The 17,197-nt window shown below is 39.9% G+C and overlaps 1 protein-coding gene across 6 annotated transcripts in view; it reads right to left on the bottom strand.

Moving 5' to 3' along the window:
* The window catches only part of LOC113122054 (zinc finger protein 516), a 43,444-nt gene that overhangs the window by 25,903 nt on the left and 344 nt on the right, over positions 1-17,197 (bottom strand). The window contains exon 1 of one of the 6 annotated variants that reach the window (XM_026292977.1): positions 15,194-15,423. The exons of 4 other annotated variants lie outside the window; for them this stretch is intronic. The gene's annotated coding sequence lies outside the window, so the exon portion shown is untranslated. Of the gene's footprint in view, positions 1-14,968; positions 15,110-15,193; positions 15,424-17,197 lie in introns of those variants that run through there. One more of the 6 variants, XM_026292978.1, reaches the window with a different exon arrangement.

Consider the following 17,197-nt stretch of genomic DNA (forward strand, 5'->3'; position numbering starts at 1 on the left):
AGAAAACTAATTTAATAATCTCAAGTGTAGTGATACCATAGTCACCTCCACAGTAACTCACTTGCTATGCAACATACTGTAGTATTCAAAATTAGAGGAACCAAAGTCCATGCTAAGGCGCTGCACTGACACTGTAGCTTTCTTCTGTGCCTGAATTCTACATGTCTCACAGCTGTTTTTGTTGCTTGCAGTGTTCCTTGTTTTACACCTGCCTTCCGCTTGAGGCAAAAGCTAAAGAACACCTTCTGATTTGTCAAGAGGAGATAAGAGAATATAACAGGGCAACAGATCTGCTTTTTATTCTTCCTTTCCGCCCGCACACACACACACACACACACACACACACACGCACACAGACACAGGCAGGATGGGATGGTTTCCACACATATCTCCCGATGGCTCTACTACAGAAAGAGTGTGTGGGCTCAAACAGGCAGTTGTTGTTGCTGCAAGATGGTTCACATACTACTTTAAAGAACACACACACACACACACACACACACAAAATACACATACACATTATAGAGAAGCAAAACTCCAAACAAAGTAACCAGTGGGTAAAATTCAATTTCCAGTGGAAAAAGTGTCATTGTGTAGCCTCTCTGTGTATGCATATTGTATGTATGAATACCACACAAATTTTAAAAAAAATGGTTCCATACACATAAATTGCTTTCGGAAGAAGTTACTATATGAGACAAAACTACTGCAAAAGACATGCATAGAGATGAGAGGAAAGATGAGAGAGGCTGCAGGGAAATAACAAAAGCAGAATTTTGTGTGAGTTCTGATTTCAGTCAGACACTGAGCTCAACAGAAACACAAAGCCACACTCCTACACATACAGTCTGTGTTTATGCAGCTAGACACACCTATAGCGTTATTAGTAATGGTAATGTAAAATAAGAAAAGATTTTAAATATGAAATACATGCTACAAACCCACCATGGGTAGTACACTTTGCAGGCATGTTCTCTCTAGGGATGTTAAATTAATAGTAGTCATTTTGGAAAATACACACATGCCAGTACTCTCATGTCAGTACTTTAAATCTGAATTAAACTGCAGTCTTTAACAGGTTAGCACCAAGATGGAAAACTGCTAGGTTGGCTCTGTTCACGGATAACAAAACCCTTCCAGTGGATACCCATGCTGTTTTTTGCATCTTATAGGAAACAAGCAAACAAAGTATAATCTAATATATGTTCGACTGGCTGTTTTGGCTAGCTGTTTTCCCCTCATTTAAGGTTAGCAGTGGTATCAGTCATTTTGGCTAATTTATGACAAGATAGTGGATTTTGCAGAATGTCAAACTATTTCTTTAAGAATGATACAACAAAAAAGATGTAACCATTTAATGTAATAGATAGCCTATAAATGTACTACTAGGTCAAAATTTCTTTGATTCCCTTTGGAATTATTATAGACAAAAGTTCACTACTGTCACCATAAACTCATTACTGACCATCATAAGTCCCTAAAGGAGTATTCTAAGAGTTATTTGTGTGTGCGCACTGAAAACATCTGCCCAGGATTTCGTAGCCAAAAATAATAAAGAAGAAGCACCACACAGGAACTGAGGCTGCAAGATGAGAATAACAAACATCATTAGTCTTATATACAGGACACAGAATTTTTCTATGGAGTGCACTGAAGCTACATGACATATTTCTTTCATGCACAGGCTGACAGGCATTACAGTGAGGGAGAGCTTATGTGGCTACATGGCCTTGATGGATGGCTTTATAAAAAGAGCTGGAGATCCCATCTGGGTCACGTCTTAACAGGTTGACTGATTCACATTGATGAAATCATGCCAGCTTGTTAACCTGCCCAGTGGAAAAACTCTAAACTAATACAGAAGAAAGCAAGGCCAAATAGCGAGAAGGATGTATGCCAATGAGAGTAGAAAAGGCAGAGCAAATAATGACAGGGAGAGCAGCAGAGGGAAGATAAGTGGTAAATAGTGATGTGAAGTCACGGCGGGAGATGGATTGGGATAATCAGAGCTGACTGAGAGGGAGAGAGAAAGGGAGATGTGAGAGAGCAAGGCAGACAGAGGGCAAGAGAGAGAAATGCAGGCTGTTGGCTGCACATCGCAGAAAATGTCTATCCATATAAGAGTACTCTGACTGCTTAGGAATTTAGACTATTGATCATCACTGTCTGATGAGGAGATTGATACAAAAGACAAAGTGTGTCTCGCTGGTTATTAGCTATGTCTGGTATTTGCTGGCTCCAACCTTCTTTAAGGAGGCATCACTAAGCACTCAATACCAGTGTACAATGACAGATATGCTTTGCAGTGTAACCACAACACAGGAAATTGGCCAGGATCCTCCATGTCAACATTCATCCAATAGTCCTACAGAGACAATCTGCTAGTATAGTTACACTCAAAACACCTCAACCCCCAATCAAGCAGTGTGCAGTGCAAATGTAGGTGTATGTGCAACAGTATATGTGTGTATTGTGAGAGGAGGTAGGTGTGTGGGAAAATCTGAGTTACCTTTTCTTATGTTCCTATGTCTTGGCAGGTGTTTCAGAAAAAAAAATGTATATATAAACATTTGTTTAGCACTGCTCACTGCTTCATCGGGGGTCGTGCTAACTGCACCCATGAGTGCCTGGCAGCTCAACTGAACCAGTTGTTAATGGGTGGGAACCTCAAAATCCCAGGCCTCTGCTAGAGGAACCAAGATTGAGGAAGATACGCACACACCATGTGTATTCCCTTCTTACCCCTACAGATGGATTATGTACATAAAGATGAAACAGAAAAAAATGAAGGATGACTGAGGATGACTGTAAATTACAACTAACATTTGATTGAAAATCATGTGCTGAAGGATATAAATGCACCCTAATATGGGGGGTGGGTGGGGGGGGACTCCATTTTGTAGCTGAATCAACCATTGCTCCGGTTCATTTTCCATTCTCATTCATGCAGGTGGGCTTAAGAAACCCAGATCACAAGATCCTGTCAGTAAACAAGCAGCATTCCTCAGCCCACCTGTTTGCAATAAAGCTCACCGGCACAGCTTGATCTGCACCAGATTCTGTGTTTAGACAGTAGTGGGTTTACCAGATTGACATCTGGAAGCATGCAGCACCTACACTGGCATGTATTTCGGGCTGACAACCTGTCTGGTAATGAGCTATATATTGTCAGTGGGATATTAATGGTAACAAATTGCTGTCAAGTGAAAGCCATGTGAGTCCACTTTCAAAATTTTTATATTAAATAAAGGTAAACTGTCCTTTAAAGGCTTAGAAAAAGTGAGTGCTAAAGCATGTGTTGCAGGCCATCATTTCTGGTTGTGCTTCTTTACCACATTTTTGAAGATACTAGGCTTTGAGACAAAGACATTTTAACAGTACTTAAACAGTAACAATATTTGAAGTAAATAATTTTCTCTTTAGTCTCTTTAGTCTACTATATGCTCGTAATGTTTTTGTGTTTATTAACTTCATGGCTATTTTCTTAAGACTTACTGTTTGCCCCTTTGTATTGCTTTTATTTTGAAGGTGTAATATCAGTTGAAAATGGACAAAGAACATTGCTATTGTTTCGCACTTTACTGATAGGGGCACAGGGTTTGCCAGTATATTAATCTAATATTTTGGAAAAGATTTTGTGATATATACCAATATATATACTTATATATGTCAGTACACCTCAAATTACCATTGTCAGGTTGTCTTTACTACTGTAGTCTACAGAAATGCCTGTGACATATATCAAGGTTCATATTTATGGTTTTGAGTTAAAAACTCATGAAATTGATTTCCCCCTCTAGATGAACTTTAATATTGTTTTTATAATTGCGATCTGTTAGGTAAAAATTTCAGTTTTGTAGTACTTTGCTATTAGATGTTAGGATGTAAAGACCAGATAATACAGCTGCATATCATCATGGTATTATTGGGCGTTAGCATGCTTACGTTAGCTCAAAACAATAATGAACCTAATTATAGCTTCACAGATGCACTAGTTTGGCTGCAGACTCTCAGCAAGTTTTTTTTCTGTCTTCAGAAAGCTACAGTAACATCTCATTCCTCATCAGTACAGCTTTTGTGAGATTTTAAGTTAGACCATAATTCAGCCAGCGATGTTATAAGCACACTATAGTGCCAAGTGTCTGTAGTCGTCTAGTGTAACACGTCTGTCAGTTTTTGTCAGTGACTGTTATACACGTCATCCTGGAGTGTATAATGCAGGCCTGGAAGCTTGAGACAGGATGTCTGAATTTGAATGTATTTTGTATATACACTATGACATGAAAATGTGTTCAAAATGTGTGCTTTCAAAAAAAAACACTCAGAAGATAGTAGTGTTGTTATGCTGTGACTAATTATTACGCCCAGTGTAGGAAATACAGGAAATTATGATCATTAAGTAATTGTAAAGATAAAGATGTAGTAGATAAAGGTATTAGTAGCAGTAGTAATACCAGTAGTAGCATATCTAAGACACCTCTGATTGACAAGAATGAAAGTCTGTGAAGAAGTTTATTTAAATTGAAATTTTGATCATTTTGATAATGATTATCATTTATTTTCAGAATCTTGCCAAACACTCCACTTAATGTTGAGCTATCAACTCAGAGGAGCAACTGAAAACAGGAGAAACAGCAAATTGGGCATCAAGCAGTGATGTTTGCACACCTTTCCCCGGAGAGATCAGACACTTCCAATGGGAGGTACCCGCAACAGCCGGGTAGCAAAACAGCCATTAAGTCAGCCAACCAGCCAGTCATCCGCTACTAAAAACTGACAGGCCTGGTAGCGACAAAGGATTACGCAAAGTGTCATTCTATCCACATTGCACCAGTGGGCAGCTTTACTCGACACACTGTACCGAGCACTGACTCAAAGGCTGCAGGATGGGTTACTAAAAATGGAGACAACTTATTTCTATAGACACACACACGCACACACGCAAAGTTAGAGAGAAAATGTTCTGGGAAAGTTTCATATATTTGTATGATGATCAAATCTAATAGTGCTGTATAAGAAACCACAGAACTTTAGCACTGAAAAAAGGGATGTTTTGAGCTGTTCAAACAATGTTATGATCAAAATGAGTTACACTGGAAATACTGAATCAACAGCAGCTATTATGAACTGCACTTCATCAAATCTATGCAAGAGATTTATAGTTACAACAAAATGATAATGGCCTTTTACTGCAGATTAAACAATACTATTCCCTCTTACAATAATACCTGGTATTACTGATATGCAGCTTAACTTGATTATGCATTGTTGTAGACTGAATTTACTGAAGTGATCCTAATGGGGTATTTTGAATTGGTAGCACTTGGTTGTATGATATAAATGCTGTGTCAAGGGCTTTTCCACCCTTGTTATTTAGAATTCTTCAAAAGGTTTTGATATGTGAAATCACAGGTTTATACTGAATACTGAAATTTGGTATAAAATTATTTTATCCTTGAACTAAAAAAGAGGCAAGACCAGCCTTCAAACATCTAAATACACACAACATTCGCACACAAATCTCTACCTCAGATCTATCTGGGACAATGATGCCTGTGGAGCTCGCTAAGCATATCAAATGCTTGTGGGACTCCTGGCTCAAACCTAGCTGTGAGATCAATATGTATTTACATGCAGTCATATTAGAGTGTGTACAGAAGTCAGTTACAACCATAAATAACTGCATTAGGAGATGGTGCACCCATAGCAGATGTGGCTTGGGGGTTATGTACATTGCAGATTAAGTGCTAAATATTATTTCCTCTGACATGAAAATGCTGATATGGTGCCTCAAAGTCATGGCCAGTATTAATATGAACCCTGGCTGCCTCCCTGTTGGAGACCAAATATAAGATTAAGACTCTATAAATGGGTCAGCTTTTTCTATGTGACTTATTGGGGTTTGTTTTTTTTTTTTTAGTAAAGACAGACTTTTGTGACCATCCTTAAGACTATTAATTGGGTGATTTTGGTCAGGTATAATCTAATGAGATTAACAGCTATTCCCTTTAAATAGAGTTCTGTGGCCTGGGATTAGATGATCACAGCCAGTCAGACACAGGAGCAAAAGATTTTCATCTTTATGGTTTTAAGTGGTTTTACAAACACAAAATCATACAGTGATCCATGATGCTTTTAGAGATGTTTGTACCTGTGTGCACAACTCACAACAAATTTAAATGGAAGTCTAATAATAAAGTGAGATAACTGAACTGGCACAGTCATTGCTTTTCAGGTCTGAGCTGATTAGACTGAAAAAGCCCCAGTCTTGTGATGGAGTTGTCTCTGCTTACAGCTCTGTTTAGAGCTGTAGGTGGATGAGGGCACTACTGTGGGCCCTGTACCTTCTTCACCTCAACTACTCCCTCACATCTGGATACAATGTGGGAACAGGGCAGTGAGGCCACAGGGATAACTGAAGGCAGAGTATGAATATGTTGGGGGATTTTTTATAAAGCATAACAAGCCAATGGAAAAGGTTGGTGGTGGTGTCGCTGCTGCTACTGCTGCTGGATATAGAATAGTAGAGTTGTGTGTGTTGTTGTGGTGGTGGTGGAGGGAAGGTGAGGAGGTGGAGGGGTGCTAAAAAGCTCTCCGTCTTTGGTCTCTTCTGCCCTGTGTATTTGATTGCATAGGCCCCCAAGCAACAGACATACGGAAAGGCAGCTGGGAACTGAGGCACTGTAAGTAGCAAATAGCAGTCCAGGAAACACAATGAAAGAGCACAAATCCAGATGAGGTAGAAAGTCAGGTGTTTCTGCTCTTAACTGTGTAAATACAAAGGAAATAACATTATAATCAGTCCAGGTTTAGAATACCTTAAAAATGTTGAAATAATTACTGGGCTCAATTTTTGATTTAAAATACAGGTTTCAAACATGAATACATAATGCCATTATGCACAAAAAGAGGAAATTTAAAAGAGTACTTCAACAAATTAACTTTACAGTTCCATAAGGTTGGCAGATTATTGGGTTCAAAGTCATAATTCACTGTTTCAAAACAGATGCAACACAATCAGAGCAGAACAAGCTCAGCAGTCTGAAGATCACTGTCTGATTTCTGTTCATTTTCAAACTAATAGTCTTCAGCCCCCGACATCACTTGAGGGACTGCATCAGACCATAAGTTTCTTCTGGGGCCACACAAGGCTTTATACTACTCTTTTCATATTTCCAGTAGCACTCCTGAGGACCTGTAAGTTGACTATGATGTGTAAAATAACTTCTTTTTAAAATGGTGTAATGAATCAATTTTGTCAAACAAGGCGAAAAGTGAAAATAATGCCTGAAGTTTGATTTGACACGAACAAATCACAGGCCACAGGGTCTCACTGAAAATAGCATACTCTATCTCACTCAGAAGCCACACTTAAATGATTGAGAGATGATTTGTGCTATGTTTGTAAAAAGCTGTCTGCTGTATTTTTCAGTTCTCTTTTACGATCATTTGGGGAATTTTGACAATATACACACTAGAGAGAGACAGGGAGCACCATCATAGAGACAGGGATGTGACAGTGGTCTTCCAGTCGGGAATCAAACCCTGGATGTTGACCATAAATGATACGTGCTATAATCTGGTGAGCTCATTAACACACAGGTGACCCTACCTCTTCACCTTCAGTGACCTCACCTCCGTATCTATTCAGAAGACCCAAAGCATATTTGTACATTTACACTCAGTTTCCCAGTGTTTAGTAGGCTTTACTATAGTGCAGACACAGTAGTAAAGCCTACATGACCCTGCCATACTGCTCCTATTACTGCTTGCTAGACGTTGCTTCCTAATGCTTCTTCATTCCTTTCATGAAAAGGCATAACAAAAACAAAGGGAGTAAGATTGTGATAGCGATAGTTTCCCAAGTAGGGTTAAATTCACTCCACTTTAATTCACCAGGGTCTCTGACTCCAAAACTATTGCCCAAATTTGGATTTTCAATCTCTTTCATTTGGCTTTTACATTGCACAAATATGGTCACTTGTTACTTTTCATTCTTTTGAGTCATTTTGAGACAGCCAGCAGTTCCTGATAGAAAAAGAGAAGCCAACTAACATGTATATTTCCATATGAGTAGGTTTGTCCTACCAGAATGAGATTTCCTTTTTTCCCCACAGCAGAGGGACATAACAACAGTGACATGCAGGCACATCAACAGCACCATTGTACAAAAAAAAACAAAAAAACAATGCAATCACTACTAACTCTTACTACTTTGTTATAATCCCATACTGAACAAGTGCATCATGTCTTTTCCTCTATAATGATCAGAAAGACAAACATTTTTTGACAGTGTAAAGTCCAACCTTCAAGTACATGCACAAACACACACTCACTAAAACCCATCGTGACAAGGTTAGGTTGACATCAGTGACTAACGATCAGTTCTCTGTGGGCTGAATGATTAGCTGCACTAGCCTGGAGACATTTCCAGCTTGTTTCCCTAAGTTAGTCAGACATGCAACATCACTAGCATTCAATCTGCAATAACTACAGCCACTGTCTTCCATTCTCTCTGACTCTGAACAAAAAGGGTTTTATAGACTAACAGAGAACATGGGGTGAACATGGGGTAGTTGTTAATGCTCTAAGGGAATATCAACAGCAGTTCCTTAAAGCAGATAAGACAACATTGCGTGTGTGTGTGTGTGAGGGTGTGTGTGTGTGTGTGTGTGTGTGTGTAAAGGGTGGAGAATGTAGCAGTTGCATATTTGCATCAAAGTGAAAATGAAAGGTTGAAAATATTTTCAAATACAACAGGTAATCCGTAACTGAGTTATTTGTTCTGCTTGCTACTTTCTATAGGTGTGTTTCTGAGGAATGAAAATGATGGTGGTTCCATTTCCTGTCTTTATTCTAAAACAGCTGCAGATAAAGCAAGATTGTCTCTGGAAATTTTTTTATTTTTTGTAGAAAAGAACCATTAAAACTACAGTTGTATAACTCTAAAAGTGCATTTTGATTTTTTGAAGACTTTGTCCATCCCATTCAGAGTGTGTTTATTAACTGGAAGAAAATGGTGAATGGTAAAAAGGAGCCTTTCTACATAGGAAATGGTTCACCCAACCCCCACCCCACCATTAATACCCTCTGGGCTGCTGTGAGTTTGGATTAAGTTTGGGTGCCATGTCCACTCCGTGTGGCGTACAGCCACTGCCCCTGCGAAGCGCACACACTGATACCTACATGCTAAATTTGTGTGTTATCTACTGGCTAAATCAAATATGGAGAAGGCCACTAGGAAGACCACAGAGTTTAATAGTCAAAGTGATAAAAACGCAAAAGCAAGAAAAGCGGGAAGTACAAAAGCTGATGCATTGTGTAAGATAGCTCAAAATATGCTTTCTCATATGATCTTGGTTGAAAGAAAAAGATATAAATAGTGAATAATAGTAGAAAAGGGTGGGTGTAACAGTACTGACAGTATCTTTTCTTATGCTGTTTAATTAAAATATGAGTGCATCTGTGTCTCTTCTGTGAGCAGGGTGTGTATGTGTGTCTATATGCTTGTGTGTGCGCGTGTGTTGGGGTGTGTGCGTGAATGTGTGTGTGTAAAGCAGTGGATCAATAATGGTAGTCTACTACACTGACATCTGTGCAGGACAAAGAGTGCTGTTCGTTCCCCCCGCAGCTCTGCCCATCTCTCTCTCCCTCTCTCAATCCCTGATCACAGCCACGTGGTTCTCTGGGCTATTTCTCCCAGCTAAGCTTATTTCTCTTCTTTAATCCCACAGCAATCACAGCAACAATGCCAAGCATCAGTTCATAGATGCAAGCAGAAATCTATTACTTATGATCACTATGTCAGCCCAAACCTCATAGGCACGGCTAATGAATCCTAGAACAACCAGTGCAGCGTGATTGTTCTTTCATCGGATCATCAATAATGTGTAAGATAGAAAATCAAGATGAGTAATGGTGAAGGATAATGCAGCTTGTAATGTAGTTGTAATGTAAGCTTGAAGTGAGATTCTACTCTCTGTAAAACACCAACACATCCAATTCACTACAGCTATTCACGAACTAACTATACAGGAGGGGTCTAAAGCTGCATGCATTTGATAACAAGCCCAGGGTCCTTGGAGTGTCCCCAGATTGAACAGAGTCAGGGTCGATATCCAACCCTGATTATGAGATTGTCAGCTACTCAGTGCGGTCCTCCTCAGATTTGGTTCTTGTCTTTGGACAGCTCCTGAAATTATTTGTTAGCAAACCAGCTGTAGTCCGACCAGGTAAATTCTCACTGGAAACAAAGATTCATACCCACATGTGTGAGTTAAAAATGAACTAGGAAAAACTTAATCACAAATACAAAAAGTCATTACACACTTATGCTGCTTTCTTGTTCTTGATTCATTTAGAATATCTGCATACAGGGTTTCAGTAAGGATTCCATCTTATATGGTTGTTTGACAAACAGCAAATACATGGTTGTGCCCTCAATCAGAGAAATATGCATTTGGTGAAAATACTTAATTTAACTAGTACTTGAAGTGAATCATAATGGATTTATTATAGCTGGGCATTTTAGCAACTGTCATTGGCAATCAGTGTTGTCCATAAACACTGTCATCTATTAATTATTGTAACAGAAGATCAATCCTATTCTTGGTGTTTACTTCAATATTTATTGTGGACTCAATTTAGTGTAATAATGTAGCTTTAAATTTTAATTTATGTTGTCATAAACTCTTTTGTAATATGCTGCCAATGTGAACAATTGTGGATCTATTCAGCTTTAGTGAGCCTTTATACTGTAGCGTTTTGTAACATGAAATATACACATCTAATTAGTTTGGCTTTCCACACCCACATTCAGATGTTCTTAGTTTGGGTAGTGATATGACCTTTTTAAACAGTACCATCATCTGAAGGTGGTGGGTCCAAACATCGATAAAAAGCCATGTTGAATAATTTAATTAAATAAATAATAACAGTAAATAAAACTGTGAATGTGGCTAAACGGTGGATTCAGCCCCTTAGTAAGTAAATGAGGCACCTTTAAAATGTATTTTTCGTAGCTGTATTTATAGAGTTGATGTTGTCATTGATCATTTTTAGTGTCAGGTTTAACTTGCTTCTTTAAACCTAATACACCACATAACATACAAGGTGAATTATGCCAGAAATGTGTACATTGTGATATGTTCAACTAAATTTCTATTTGATACCAGTTTTAATTTTGTTGCTGGAATCCACAGAGTTCTAATGATCAACTCATCTGAATGAAGTGGATATAGTGTTTTTTGAGTCCCATGATGGTATTGTTTCAGGGGGGTTTCCACCCAGGCAATAATGAACTTGTGGAGGATAACAGAATTTGTCATAGTAGTAACGCGATGATTGACTGATGATAACAGTCGCAGCATAAGACATCTAGTATGGACAGTCTTAATGAAAAAAATATATTAGCATGCGCAACAGTTGAACCCAACACAACACCACTACCACATTCCTCTCCCCCCACCCTGCTACCATGGGTGAAGACTAAAATGGCCCTGTGCCTAAATCCCCCTGCCCGCACCTACCCTACCCCGCACCCACTCTATCCCCTCTTCTATCTTAATCCTCTGATTACTACATCATTTTCTTTGGGTCTAATTTGGACAGCTTTCAGGCTTCACAGTTTACTACCTGTAAAGTACACCATAGACTCTACTGATCCATATGTGTGGGGAGGATCCCCCAAAAAGGGATTAACTACCCACTTGCTATCAAAGTTTTAAGAAAACTGACATCTAAGAATGTGTTAGTTATTTAAAAAAATGAAAAAATGCAAATACTCACAATGTCTGGGATAACAAACTGCACAAAATCTAAATTGCTTGTGATTATTCTAGGCACTAAGTAATACGTTTCCCATGGAAGGCTCATTTATAATTTAATCCAGGAGCTTGGTGTTTCTAGGCTAACACAGAGAGATTGCCCTTTCAGAGTGGAAACCCCCACCATGCAGGAGGGAATCAATGCCGTCACCACATAATAGACACTAGACCCCGTATTAAAATGATGTTACTCTGTGGACCACCAGCAAAGAAACATGCAATTCTTCATTTTATTTTTATTCAGCATCTAATAGAAAGAACAGGACACATTAGACTTCAGCCCAGCTTGGTATGAAAGCATAACTATCTTATGATTTGATATCTAAACCACACAACATTAGCAGTTTGGACAGAGATGAGGCACAGCCAGAGAATGGTAACAATCACACTCCAAAAAGAGCCGAAGGGATTCACGTTAAGGCATAAGTATGCACATGTAGGGCTCACCCAGCTAGTGATGGAACTCCCTTAGACATGGATTCAACAAGGTGCTAGAAACCACCCACAGACACACCTGTCAATGCTAATAATTGTCGGTATTACATTCACAAAACTGGTTTTCATTGTCATAAAGGTCTCTGTTTAGAAGGAGTTATACAACAGTCATTTTTCAGACCAGTACAGAGATACCAACAGGGAGATACACCTGGCCACCTGGATGTAAGACCAGTATTGAGCTCTATTTATTTACTCAACTTTTGGCTCTTTAGCTGTCAAACAGTCCATGTTATTCCCTAGATAAATGCCATAATGCCATATATTTTGTGCTGAGCAGTAAACATGTCTTTTCAAAATATTTAATGCAGAGAAGTCAGTTACCCTTAAACCTATTCTGGTCTTTCTTCTTCATTATTGGCTGATATATACACCAATTCCAATATATCTGCAATAAGCTAATATTGTCTGATGTACTGGTGCCCAGTGTAGCTCTATGAAGGGAATAGTGAAAGCGAATGACAACAGTAAAGTTGGGAGAAAAAAAACCCAAATTAGTAACTAATCATCACTGTAAAGCCCAATATGGCTGAGGGGAACTGAAAAGTTGGGTGATCATTTTCTATGGGTTTATCACTTTGGATCAGTGTTAATGTTTTTGACTATATCAGCTTTAATACTAACAGCTGAGCAAGAGAAATTTATCAAAAGAGAAACAGAACAACACAGAGGTTTGCAATCATATTCCCTCAATTCGACAATGACAGAGTCTCTGAGTTGGTGAAGGTAAGTGACTGTGTCCATGGTGAAAAGGCACAAGGCAGTAATGAGAAATGAAAACAGCCGAGTTAGTGCTGCCATTCAGTAAAGGGACTGCTGCTGTGGAATGTGAGGCGCCATTCATTCACATGGGTTAAAAATGCATTTCTGCCACCACAAAGCCCTGCCTTGTCCTCATTGTTTCTCGCCACACCAATAAAACACTTCCACATTCTGTAGAGGAAAAACAAAAAAAATGAAATAGCTAATTTTACTCCCACAGATACAGGAAAAAAGGGGGGTAAATGGGTAGATGAACTTGGCTAAAACGTGAAGTCTTTTGAAGAGGTAAATAGTCACGGTAAAGTTGCAAGCTTGATCATGATAAGCCCAGGAATGGAAAAATAAGCGTTTGACTTGCTTACAACAGACAAACAGTCCTATTGACAAAAGCCAAATGCATGCAGCATTTATTCAGTGTATGAACAGAGACGCAATAGTGGAAGGCAATCAGATACAAAAAGCTGCCCTTAAGGTTTGTGTGAGCTTTTGTGGGTTCAGTTTGTGATTTTTTTTTTTTCTGTACAGCCTCTGTCATTTTTCTTAAGTGTGGCAAGAGCTTCAATCAACATTAATCACATTTCTCCTTGTCAGCTGATAGGCACACCAAAACACAAACACAGGGCATGTTCTTTTCATGTCTTTACAGAGCTCAACAAGGGACTGTGTTAAGACACTTGAGTCACATAACCCTCTAAGAAAAATACTCCCATACTGAAATCTTCAGGTAGAGCTAAGCCTGTTTGTGGCTTTCCTTCATGAACTACTATGTGCCTGCACTGCCACTACACACAAGTCAATTGAACATTCCCACAATCATTTAGCTACACTTTCAATAATGCTTTACTAAACAAATGTGTTTATTTAAAAATCTATCACTGGTTCTATTCATGGGCTGGTGAGCGAGTCACGTCCTTAAGGACTATTTATTTTCTAACAGTCAGTTTAGGGAAGTTAGATCATTTATTGTTATTGTGCCGGATGGTAGGGTGTTGTATTCACTTAACCTGTATAACTACAGTGTGAGAGCTGCAGGCTTTAGAAGAAATGTTTAACATAATGTCTGAAATCTGACATGGGGGAGACAATGTAATCCTGTCTGCAAAACAACACTGTCTCTCCTCCCTCCTCTCTCTCTCTCTCTCTCTCTCTCTCTCTCTCTCTCTCTCGATCTATCTCGATCTATCTCGATGTGTGAGTTTGTGTGACCTTACACAGAAGAAAATGCTGTTTCTCTCAACAAGTGCAGAGGAAAACAGTACACCACAGAAAGTCGATATCAAAGTAGATGGGGGAAAAATGTCAAGTAGAGAAAACAGAAAAGCAGTTGAAGATCCTGCGCACACAGTGAGGTTGTTGCTGAAGGAATGCCACACAGAACACAGGGCACCGAAATATTACTAGAGAACTGTACATGGGTTGAAAAACACCACAGAGTAAAACTCACTGTACTACACACAGTAATACGGTAATCTGTGTGTGTATGAAAACACCTCCAATATGAAATCAGCCCTGTGGGGGTGACTATTACAAGCCAGAATACCAACACCAGATAACACATCATCTAAGTATTTCTGTATCGCTTTCTCAAATTACAAACATGGCAATGAGCAGGTTCTGACACACATGCACGAGCATGCACACACATGCATGCACGTCTTTTTTTTTTTTTTTTACTGCAAACTATGCTTTTACATAACTCTCACTCCTGACAAGCCTGCCCTAGTAGCTTATCAATACCTTTATGTATTTCTTCATCTTATCACTTTTGCTATTGTTGGTATTGTTGCTCGACAGAAGTTTAAAGTTGGCTTATTTTACTGTATAAGACAGTAATTAATAAAACTATCAAATTCCTTTATGAACTGAATTTAAGTCCAGTCTCTTACCAGTCAAGCATTCCTCAAAATGAGCCTTATCTCCGCTGTAGCACATGCAGCTACTTTTGCTGCCCGTTTCTTAATCAGCCGCCTCTCTCTGTCTACACGCTTAAAGGAAATGACTGGGTTAAAGCCAAAGAGTGGGTCAGAGATATAGGTTGCAGTAGCAGCAGCCTCAACGAACACACCCTCAAAATAACAAACAATAATAATTATATACAGTCACTTCCTTACCAGTTAAAACGCCGCTGAGCTCAAACACTCACTCACACACACACAAACAAGGACCGGTGCAGCTCTTCAAAAGCAAATGTAAAGAGTCCAGATCCAGCAGAGAGACAGAGGAGACGCACAGCGCCGTCCGGTGCAGCGGCTGACAACAGCTCAACTTTGATAAAATCATGTACAATGACCATTATCTGGCGAATTCCTTTCCCCTTGTGTTGAGGAACAGTACAGGTTCCTCTCTCTCTCTCTCTCTCTCTCTCTCTGCCTCGTCTCTTGTCGTTTTACAGCTGCTGCCTTCAGGTGGTATGGGAAAATTTGACACTTCAATTTATAATGGCAAACGTAGGAACCTGTCACTTTGGAGTTTGGGACATTTTACCGATGTCCTGACATTTTAATGACTAAATGATGAACTGTGTAATAGTGAACATGATCACCATGTTAATAATGAATCAATCAAACTGGTAGCTCCTAATGTAAACTATAAATTATATAGACGGTTAAATGTGAAGGTAAATATACAAAGTGAAGTCTGAGTTTTTTAATATGACCTGGGGCCACTCAATTTCAAAGAATTCATTCCTTTATAGGTAAATTTGTAGATGGTCTTGTGGTAAACACATGTGATCGCAGCCCATGACACGATCAAGTATCTTTCCCTTTTCTAAATTGTCCCAGTGTCTGTGATCAGTTTTGATCAGCATGAAAATGTCGGCGCTCACGGGAGCACCTGAACGCGCCATGGATGGAAAGAAGCCCTGGTGTGTTTGAAACACCGAGGACAAGATCGAGGACGATAAAAGGAGAGGCAGAAAAAGTTTGGCCCCGCGGTGCAGCCGCTGTCACCAACCCCCACTGCACACACAGATCGCACATTTCACTCTACGCTGTTTTCATTTATGTGTCCATCGCCTCCGATAAGGAGGGCCAGTGTGTGTGTGTGTGTGTGTGTGTGTGTGTGTGTGTATGATTCGTCTAAAGTGTCCAGAGAAGAGACGAGGCGAGACTGAACTATTGTCCCCAGCTCACCAGCAGCCCCGCCACCATGCATGCGCAATCGGTTCCGTGCCAGACTGTTGTCAGGTGGCATATAGGGCTGTTGCATACTTACACACATACGCACACACACACACACACACACACGCACACAGGGAGAGTCGTATAAAGAATGGAGTTAAACCAGAAAACCTAATTTATTCGGATTGTCCTGCACTGACCCCCCCCACACACACACACACATACTATACATCCTTTAGCTGCATCATCATCACACATGTACACAGAAATGACACAGATGACCCCCCCCCCCCCCTTTACTCCTCACTCGCCACCCACCCCCACACCCCCCCACACGCACAGAAAACACACACTCACACGTTTACACTCCGTATGTAGATGAGCTGACACACACACTGAAAGAAGCAGAACCGCGACACAGCACAGAGCTTCCAGCGGTTTCAGATCCTCATATCATTGACAAGAAAGACAGACCCACGGTTCCGGTTGCTGGCACCTGTGCCTTGCTCAGTGGCAGTTGTGTCATGTCTATTATGTAGGACACGACTTCCTAATATGGATATATAGCCCCCCCACCCCCCGCCCCCCAACACCAGCTCTTACCCCTCCCTAACGTCCACCTCCACCCTGAGCGTCCGACTCCGTGTGAATAAAACAACCTTTAAAAAAGAAGAGGAAGAGAAAAGTCTTCCTCCTCCTCCGGGATATTTTCTGCCCTGTGATTGTCTTTTCATCGCACTCACAGCTTTGTAAATCCGTAGATCAGCCTGTTTGATGCTGCCGGGAGAGAGTTGCCCAAAAATGATTACTGAAGGCAGAGATGAGTGTGTAGGCCATGGTGAGCTGGTTGGAAAGTTTGCTTTAGGATGTCGGTGAGACCGGCCACGCTTACAATGATTCCTGTTTTGTTTGTTTGTTTGTTTTGTTTTGTTTGTTTTTAATAAGTGACTTTGACAGGCTTTTAAAGCCCGGCATTAATGTGATGATGAGTCA

Source organism: Mastacembelus armatus, chromosome 16, assembly GCF_900324485.2.
Source record: "Mastacembelus armatus chromosome 16, fMasArm1.2, whole genome shotgun sequence".
NCBI lineage: Eukaryota > Metazoa > Chordata > Actinopteri > Synbranchiformes > Mastacembelidae > Mastacembelus > Mastacembelus armatus.